The sequence below is a fragment of the Myodes glareolus genome, chromosome 3 (assembly GCF_982192425.1).
Source record: "Myodes glareolus chromosome 3, mMyoGla1.1, whole genome shotgun sequence".
NCBI classification, from domain to species: Eukaryota; Metazoa; Chordata; class Mammalia; order Rodentia; family Cricetidae; genus Myodes; species Myodes glareolus.
Genome location: NC_142028.1, coordinates 22,899,635 through 22,910,009, shown reverse-complemented (window position 1 = coordinate 22,910,009; position 10,375 = coordinate 22,899,635). Strand labels below are relative to the sequence as shown.

General features: G+C 40.4%; 1 pseudogene; it reads right to left on the bottom strand.

Annotated features, from left to right (window-relative positions):
* Positions 1-351: 351 nt before the first annotated feature.
* Positions 352-8,173, bottom strand: LOC125404254 (C-type lectin domain family 2 member E-like; annotated as a pseudogene).
* Positions 8,174-10,375: the final 2,202 nt, after the last annotated feature.

Sequence of the window (10,375 nt, the reverse complement as noted above, 5' to 3'; positions counted from 1 at the left end):
AATTCTTATAAATATTGAATCACTTCTATGCATTTAGTCTCCACACATTTTTAGGTCCCCTGTGTTCAAAACAAGGACCAAAGGAAAAAGTTTCATATCTGGTCATAAAATTGGAGCTCACTAATATACATATTACTGTGCTTTAGGTTTTACTCAAATACCTATTTAATTTATAACCATCTATGATTTACCAAGAACCCTTATGTATAATCCTCTCAGTGAAATTTCATATTTTCTGTCAAGGCATATTATCATGGGATTTTGATAATTTTAGTAGATCAGGAGTGGGGTAGCAACTGTAGATAAGAGGTCACAGAGCACTTCTTTATCAGGCATGTTTCAGCATATTCCCTACCCTGAATTTAAAATAATTGGTTCCTGTAAAGAGTAGCTTTAGGCTTGCTACAAACCCATTTCCTATGTATGTAGCCCCTGCCACTGCTGATTCCTCTGTCACTCAGGTAGGCATATTCTTCTTCTCCACGGACAGGATACCTAAAAAAACAAACATTCATAATTTCTGCACAGACTGACAGTGATTCAATCCAAAAACAAAATCTCATCCATCTTCACTGCTAAACTGTAATAAAAATCAAAGAAAGGCAGAATTCATGAAGAACCACCATTACCAGTTAGACCTAGCATCCTTTATATTCTTGGCATTCAGTTTGAACACTACATCTTTATCATTCCTCAAAAATTGATCCTATAATGTATGTAGAAGGCATTTGACTGGTGCTTTATGTCATTTTAAAATGAACTGCTGCCTTGTTTGTACTCAAAAGGGCGATTTTTCAATTCTGTCTTGAAGTATTTTACACATGTATTAAATGAGGAAAATTCAATTCTTAGTAAATTTCTGACATGTCTTAATGATATATGTCAGTAAGTCTATGTCTTCCTTTTTCAGTTAAATGACTCCATTTGAAATGGCTGTGTCTACATCCAGGAATTTTCCTAGTGCTCTTTGATGATGAGACTTTAGAGGAGGCTCCCAATGTCCCTGGAGTCTCTGTTTCTGTGAACAGGAGTAGCTGTGCACACAGCTATCAGACATGTCCTACCCAGCAGTTCTGCAGTGGTTTTCTGGGGTTTCAGAGTCCTGAGTCCCCATCTGTAGTTCTGCAAACAGCCAATAAGAGTGTTTATCATCAAGTTTTCAGTCGGTGATAGAACAGACAGCATCTACCCCAGGTACCATCCTCAAGCCACGGATTTCAGCGGACATCACACTAAGAAAATGCTTTCAAAATGATGGCTATTAAACAGAAGAGACAGAAAAAATTAAATTTGTGGGATGTGGAATTTCCTGTGAATTATCTATTGCATATAAGCACACACCCTACCTCTGTGAAACTCCTTCAACCTAAGGGTTTATTTTTCTAACGTTTCTGTACAGTTGGCTCCACATGACTCAGGGTTTCCTCTCTTAAAGTCACAGTTCACACAATCACAACACATGGTCACAGGAGAAGGAAAAGTGGTTTACAAACATACAAGTTGTTATATTCAGTGTTGTTTGTCCACATCCAAGGGTGCTCTTGTGAATCTCTGTGCAGGCCGATCCAGTGGTCAGAATCACCATTGTATCTCTTCAGGAAATTCTGTCACAAAACACAGAAAACAAAACAAAAATGTGTGTCTCTGTTTCAGATGACCCTTGAGTCTTTGTCCTACAGTCTCCTTCTGGGAAGGGAACAGGGTGTAACAGAGGGTCACCAACCTTGGAGCCATAATAGACCTCAGTTCGTAGTGGATGCCTTTTCATCTCTAATCCAAAGTATATGAATGAATACCTGTCACACTGTGGCTGGGAAAGTCCCTTGTTAACCCTCTCCTGGCAATTATTAGCAGTGGTCAACTTCAGTGTGCAATACTTAACAGTTTCGATGAAGATTTTATGATCACCAAGTATCTCAGTACTTTGTATGTTTGACATTACAGGTTGATGATGATCACCACGTGATCAAAAATCTCTGGAATGTCTCAGGGTTTCAGTCAGAAGCAATAACATCAGCAAATGGCACACATCAATGTGTTCCTATGTCCTTCAGTGTCTAGGGTAGCATCTTTTCTCATGTTTCAGACTAAGCTCACTCTTTCAAGGAATTACACACTCAACATAGCAAACAACAAACCAACTCCTGGTCCTTTCTTACCAACTCCTCCAGGCTGTCAAATAAAGCTAGATGAGCTGCTAGTGCCATGCAGGAGTTCTGGCTGGATGTCCAGTTATTTGTGTGTTCAGAAAAATGAAAACATTGACTTCCAAATCCAATCCAGTTTCTCGGGCAGGTAGGAGAGCAAAGTCCAGGGCACTCAGTGACCAGTTTTTCTTTTCTCACTGAAATGTAGACATTTCAGGAAATATAATAAACATTTCAAAGTCTTCTGTCTTGGTTAGCTGAAGCCGCAGGGCAATCGGTAATTAAAAGTCCCCAGACTATCTTAATACAAAATATACAGCTTTAATAAACAGAAGTAAGACTTACACCAGCTTAAACCAGAATCCAAACGATCCTTCTGGACGCAGGAGCCAGGCGAGAGAGAGAGAGAGCTAGTGGAAATGCACTTGCCAGGTTTATAGGCAAGCTTTAGCCTAAGGGCAACTTGCCCCACAAACAAAATGTGATTGGCTGAACTCCCCTATCAGTTAGCTATACAAGTTGTGTGATGTGTGCTGGGCAGTAGCTTTCCTAACTGATCACTGAGGGACTCCTCCTAAAAGGAAGGTCCCCAATTTAGAAACTTCCAGTGGGCTCTGGGGAAATGATATTTTTTTCATATTTTGCGTTTTGATATAGAATCACACAATGACCCCTTTCCAGAATTGGATATCCCTCTGTAGACTACACTTGTCTAGAATATATAGTTAACCCTCCTTGTTGTGCCTACTGAGTGCTGGGATTAAAGTCACCAAATCATGAAAGGAAATAATTTCTATGCCACCAGTCAATTAAGGATGTTCCTGATTCCTGGAATCCTACATCTTTCTTTTCCTTAACCCTTCTTCACTTGCTCCTTTTTTTCTTGATAATACAAAAAGAACTTCTCACTTGCCTGGATTTACTATTTAAAAACACCAGCCTGAAAAATTTGGTCAAAATAGGTCTTTGATACTAAAACTTTGTTCAAGCACTTCATATAACTCTACTCCCCTTCCCCCCCTCCACACACACATTGGTTGCTCTTCTTAGAGGAGCTCAGAATGACCATCATGAAGAAACGTGACAACAGATGTTAGAACCATGAGCAGAAATGGGAACACTTATTCATTGCTGGTGGGAATACAAACTGATACATTCTATTTGGAGGTTCCTCATTGAAAATGAAAATAGACCTGCTATGTGACTTATCAATGTCACTCCTTGTCATATATGGAGAAAACACATCCTTCCACAGAGAGTCTTGCCTTCCATGTTTATTGCTGCTCTATTTACAACTGAAGAAAATGGACCTGACCTGGATGCCCATCTATTGATGAGTACATAAAAATGTGGAACACATCCAAAATTGAATAATATTTCAGTCTTAAAGAAAAATGAAATTTGTAGGAAAGTGTGTGGGAAAGTATGATATTAAGTGAAATCACATAAACTTAGAAAGAACGAGACCCATATTCTCTGTCCTATGCAATCTCAGTCTGAGATGCACAGTGTGAACAGCTGTGAGTGTTGGCACGGTGTAATACTTAGAAAGAACATAGAAGAGTGATGTAACATGACAAGCAAGGAAAGGATGCAGCAAAGAGCAAGCAAGTTATGAAACAATGTCAGAAAAGAATTGGTCTTCTAGTTTAAACTCTGTTGTTCTTCATTTAACTGACATATAAAGACTAAAACCAGAACTGAAACTCCACAGCTCCAGTGTGACTATCCTAACTGTGTAGAAGTTAGGTGAGATACCTGAGTTTGAAACTTGACATGCATTTGAGGGCCTGTGTTGATGGAGCTGTGTGATGTTTTAATCTGAGTCTATTATAATAAAATTATTATATACATACACATACATGGATGTAAATGTGTCATCTCTCTCTCCCTCTCTCCCACTCTCGCTCCCTCCCCCCTCTCTATGTGAGTGTGTCTGTGTATCTGTGTGCATGTATAAGAAGGTCTGAATGCTGCAAGGATTCAGAGGGCATTTTAGAAGAATAATAGGTATTCTTCTTTTATAACTTTGCCTTTTCCTTACTTTAACAGGTAAGAATGAATGTATTCCTCTTTCAAAAGTCTAGTGAGTTCCAGGAAATATGTGACCTGATAGGACGTATTAAATACCAGAAATGACTGCCCACACATTAGTGATGGGGAATTTTTGTAGCTGTTTTAAGTTCCACAAGGCTTCAGTGAAAAGGATCAATGCAACAGGCAGTGAGAATGACTGTCCCTTCTTTTTATTTGACTATTTTCTGAGCTATGTAATAGTTTACGCTACACTGACCAAGACTTGATGGCAAATGTTTGTCCTGTCTAGACTTGTGTGTATTATTCATTGATGTGGTCAAAATGATTCTCTAGCTATGGCAGCAAAGTTATTCAAGATTTTTATCACATTATTCAGAACAATCTACAGCTAAAAGCTTAGGAATCACATGTTCTTGAATTTTCTTTTTAATATCTTCAGATTGTGGTGGAAGATATTAACTGAAACCAGGAGTCATGGGGGTGGGGTTTCCTGAACCTTCCCCAACAATAGTACTCTTCACTGTTCTCACTTCTTTTTAGCCGCAGCAGCTTCCTTGTGAATCTCTGCTTAGTTTTCCTCTCCTTCTTCTCTGCCTTGAATAGATACCCCACATGGCATGTGTCTAAACCTTTGGAAATATTGGATGTTTACATTAAAGTTTACAGTGGTAGCAAAGTTACAGTTATAAAGTAACAATGAAAATAATATTGTAATATGGGGTCACCATAAAATGACTATTTATATTAAAGGTTTGCAGTGATAGGAAGGTTTAAAACCACTGCTCTAGAATTACAGAATGTCCACATCCCAGGGATGCGGAGCTTGGCCTCCTGTGCACACCACAGCCTGTGCTGGGCATCTTCCTGCTAGACCCTAAGTTCCCAAAGAACAGGAATTTCTAGCATGCTTTCTGTGGAGTCATTAGCATAATACAGTATCAGCTTATAATTATAACTGACAATGTAAATGTGAACAGAGTGCTTCAGAATAAGTGACTTACCTGACAAAGCTACAAGCGTAATTACAGCTGCAGTGAGACCCATGTTCATTACATAGCAGCCGTATAGCTTTACAGGTGTCACGGAGGAGACCATTCTGAGACGTTTTCCTTGGAGCTCTTTATCTCGAAATATAAATATGAGACCATCAATCTCAAGAATATTTTAGGGAAAATGGTAAATTTACCTCAGAATTATCTATAGATTGGACTCTACTGCAAATGCCCTTCACTGATGAAGGAAGCTTAAAAGAAAATCCCACACTAGCTCAGAATTGAGAATAATAGACAGTTATTTATTTAGGGGTAGACTCACAAATCAGAATCCTCTTCTAGAACAGAGAACAGAAACGCAATCCTGCAGCCAAAAAGAGAGCAGATGCATGCTTTACATTGGCATAAATAGTAAAAGAAGCCATGCCTCTTGGGTGGGTAACTTAAGGGTCATTGGCTGTAGGATTTTCTATAGCACTTCACAGAAGGTCTTGGTTCCTAAATGATGTCCTCGTCTACAGAAGACTTGGATGAAGGGGAAACAGAATTTTTCGTATGTGATCCCAGCACTGGAGAGTCAGAGACATCTGGATCTCTGTGAGTGTGACGCCAGCATGGTCTACAAAAAGAATTCCATGACAGCCAGGGCTACATAGAGAAACAATACAATACAAAACAAATAAACAAACAAAAACCCCCAGCTGACTTTAACCATCATATTTTGTTCATTTTTTCAAAACTCTAAGATAACAGAGTCTCAGTGTACACTTAAGAAACTGACAAAGGATTGAATGATTAGCTCAGTATAGGAGACAAAAATGGGCCAAACGGATTTAGAAGCAGAGGTCCATATGGTGAGCAGTTCCAATTCTCTTTGGAATAGGAAACGTTTTTGGCTATCTTGAAGTCAGAGGTCAGAAATGACTGAGTCTCTATCTCCTTTCTTCTAAGAGAGCTCCCTGCCAGGAGGCTGTGCATGAGGCTGTAACTGACACTAAGCTCATCTGCTGAGCAGCTTTAGAAACGGACCCCTATATCTTCCTAGCAGAAACACACTGTATCAGTCCCTCAGGGTTAGCCCATAATGTAAATACTTTTGGGGTATCTTGAGAAGGGAATGCTACAGTAGCCTTTGAGGCCATTGAAGATATCAGTGCTCCCTTAAGTCTGTTTCCTCCTCTCAGAAGAACAGAATCTACTTCTTGTCCTGGGTAGACACGACACATCATTGTGTCCTGTCATATTAGTTAGTCCTGCTAGGCCTGTCAATCATATGGCTGAGATCACCCCTCAGCAAGGCTGATTCACCAAAAGCCATATAAAAGAGGTGGCAGAAAAAGTATTTCTTTACTGAGATAATGTGTTTTTTCTTCACTGGCACTCCACTCTGCATGGTCACCTGTGAAATTGCACCAAGCAGTCCGTGAAGCTCGCTGGATTTCTGAGTTCTAAATCAGATCTGAGCTTCTCTGTGTTCTGATTTACTACCTTTACGTCCACCAAAGCTGCGACCTTTTCTCTCTTTTTCTAAAGAACTCCTTGCTAAATGCTGGTCTCTCCAAAGACTCTGGGACAGCTTATACAATGTCCTTTGGATTTTGCCTCCATAGAAATGCTTCAACCTTTTTTCTTTCCAGTTGTACATTAAACAAGGATATCCCTTGAATTCAGTGCAATAGGATCTCTACAATGGCTTTCTTTTTCAATATGGTAATATGCAACTTTTCCTTAAAATGGTCCCCCCAAATCCATTTGGATGTTTCACTTCTGAAAAATATTTATTTATTTACTTGCATAAGTGACTGTTATTGTTTCTTTTCTTTACTTCTTATTCTTTTCTGAAACTAAATCCTTAATGCTTATTATAGAAAATGTCACATGTACTCCCAACCCCACCATTCCCAACATCAAATTATCTGCCTTAGCTACCTTTTCTCATAGAAAGACGGGCAAGAATATGATTCTATTTGGAGAATGAAAACGGTTTCAGACATGGGACTATTTGACTAAGCTGAAAAACAGCTATATTCCTCATGACCTTCAGTATTTCTTTTTTGGTAATTATGAACACTGTTTTCCAGAAAGTCCATATTCTTTCGTTAAAACAAACAAGTAAGCAAACAAAATTTAATGTAAGGAAAAGGGAACAAAGGACGAAAAATAAAAGTATGAAACAGTTGGTTTCCAAATACAGAAGACAGTTTAACAGAAATTTCACAGGATTCTCCATTTCCACAATTTTCCATGAACCAGAACTATCAGAAGATTGACTTGAGTAGGGGTTCAAACTCAGCTGTGCCCCCCAGCTTTCCTTTAAATCGCACTGGATCTGCAAACCCCAGGCCCCAGCCCACAGGGAACTTCCTTAGCTGTACACATTGAGAGCTGTGCTGTTAGAGTTTTCTTCACTCTGGGACCTAAGGAGCCTGGTCTACAGCAACTTTCTTAACTCACCAGAGTTCAAATTACCAGATAGAGTGGACCAGAAAGCTAAAGATAATCACACACTCACACACACACACGTGCACACAGGGGCACCTGGACAGGTAGGTAGGCACTCAGACATGCATGCATGCATGCATGCAGGCAGGCAGACATGTATACACATATGGGCATGCACACAGGAATACACACAGGCACACATGCATACAAACCAAAAACAAAGAAAACAACCAAACAAAACCTAAAAATCCAACTGAACAAAAAGTATGATTTAGGCTCTTATAAACTGATTCCTTGTTCATTTCTCTTGCTCAGAAATACTTGAGTATTATATACTCAGATAAAGTAACTAATAGGCAAGAGGCCTCTAAGCATCTCCACTTCTCCAGAGACCCAGCATGACAGGCTACCAGACAGGAGGCTCTATTTCTCTGTGAGACCCTGGTGAAGCTCCTCTATCATCTTTAATTTTGATTCTTATTGCATCAAATACATACCAATTACTCCTTCCTGTGGGAGATCTGTGCTAGTGGGTTCTGTCTCTAGCATACACATGGAAGCACGTTGAGCCACTGCATCAGGCATCTCTGAGCCGAATCTCAGCTACAGCAAGACTGAAATTGAAATCAGAGCAGAAGAATTACTGCTTTCAATCTTGCGCAGTTCCAAACAAGCCCATTGCTATCTCCATCATGTTCATCAGGTGCCTCATTACCTCTTTCCCTTCTAGCAGAACACCTGCTAACATAGCACATAAAGTTGCTTCTTGGAGAAACAGAAGTTGATTTTAGGAGAGGAGATTGTGACATGAAATAAAGTTATCGCAAACAAAATTATCAAAATGGTAAACTGTTGCATCACTCAACAAGTAAAGTTTTTAGCTCTGGGAAGGGCTCACATATTTATTTTGAAAGCAGTCTCTCACTGTGGAGCTGTGGCTGGTTTCAGACTCACTTGATAAGCGACTCTCAGAAGGATACATCACTCATGTCACAGTGTGATAGAGCGTAATAAAGAAATATGAGGAGAACGTCTGTAGGGGTCTAGTCATCCCTCTCTGCCTCCAGTCCCTGGGGACTCTGCTGATTCTCATGGGACTCAGTTTTTCCTCCCTCAAGAAACAAAATAGAGGTGGAAGATAGGGGGAGAACACTTCATCCTACAATACAGATTACAAAGGAGGTCCTTGCCCAGGTACAGGGACCCTGACTGACTTGTTTGTGAGCAGTGCACCTGAGATATGCTAGAAAAAAGCTGTTCACTTGAATCTCAGCCAGGACCTGCCCCTAACCACTCTATTCTGAGGGGGACCCAGAAGGTAAATGTACCACTTCCAAGTAAGGCATTATCAGGCATTGCTTTGAGCCCAATCTGTACCCTGCTATTTAAAATATCACCTAGCAGCCCAGCCAAACTGCTTCCAAATGATAACCCAAAAAAGCATCTCTGAGATAGCAGCCAAGTTAGGGTCGTCAGATGCCTCTGACCAGTGATGGAGGAGGATCATCTGTCTATGTGTTACTCTCATTGGTTAATAAAGAAACTGCTTGTCCTGATAGGTCAGAACATAGGTGGGTGGAGTAGACAGAACAGAATGCTTGGAAGAAGGCAATGAGGTAGTTGCCATGACTCTCCTCTCCGAGACAGACACAGGTTAGGATTTTTCCCTGTAAGTCACTATCTCATGGTGCTACATGGATTACTAAAAATGGGTTAAAGCCAGATTTGAAAATTAGCCAATAAAAGACTGAAACTAATGGACCAGGCAGTGTTTAAGTGAATACAGTTTGTGAGTTGTTATTTCTGGGTGTAAAGCTAGCCATGTGGGAGCCAGGCGGGAACGCAGCCCTGCTGCTCCTTCTACAGACCAGATGGAGGGCACAACACGCTATGATTCCATGATATTTCCGTAATGTGGATGGGTCTTCAGGCATAAAATTCAATGAGGGAGTTATAGGGCATGAGCTGCACTGGTTCTGCCTTTGTTTCAGGCTGACAGGAGCTTGCCACTCAGATTGTCCAGGCAGGCACTGACAACATGGAAATGCTAGTGGTCAGCATGAAAGACAGACTGAAGCACTTTCAACTCCTGCCTCAGCAAGGGCCTGGGTCTGGCTGCTATGGCCCTTGCCCAGTGGATGTGGCTTCTTCATCCCAAACCCAACTGAAATCTTCTGGTATCCTGGCCTGACTTTATGGTAAAATGGAGGTCAGTATTTTACAAGAACTCTTTCTAATCTGTGCTGTTCTGCTTCTGTAATCACAAGGCTTTCTGATCTCCTATTAAATAAAAATACTTGGTGACATAGTTGTGCCATAACTCATTTAAAGTTAGTGTCCTGCCATGCTTGCCAACAGCTAACTCAGCTACCCCAAGGAAAATACTGAATTTGTCTGTTTTGCCTTTATAAGACCCCTGGTCATCCTGGGCCCACTCCAAAAAAAAAAAAAAAAGACTTCTCTGAACAAGGTGGAAAACAGATGGCTACAAACATAGATATGTAGAAGGTAGTCCGATATCATGGACATTTACCGAAACTAGAAGAGTGGGTCTTCCTTAGGGCCTATGACCTTCATAGCTATGAGTTAAAACCCATGTCGCACACCAGGCATGAATTCTCTTCTGTGATGAAGGAGGCCTCAAATCTAATTAGAATTAGTATTTTATCCCCATAAACTTCATATCAGTATTGCACCAGCAGTCATCTTGTGGGATTGGTTGGTGTTTCAGGGCAGGGTCATTGAAGGCTTCTCTCT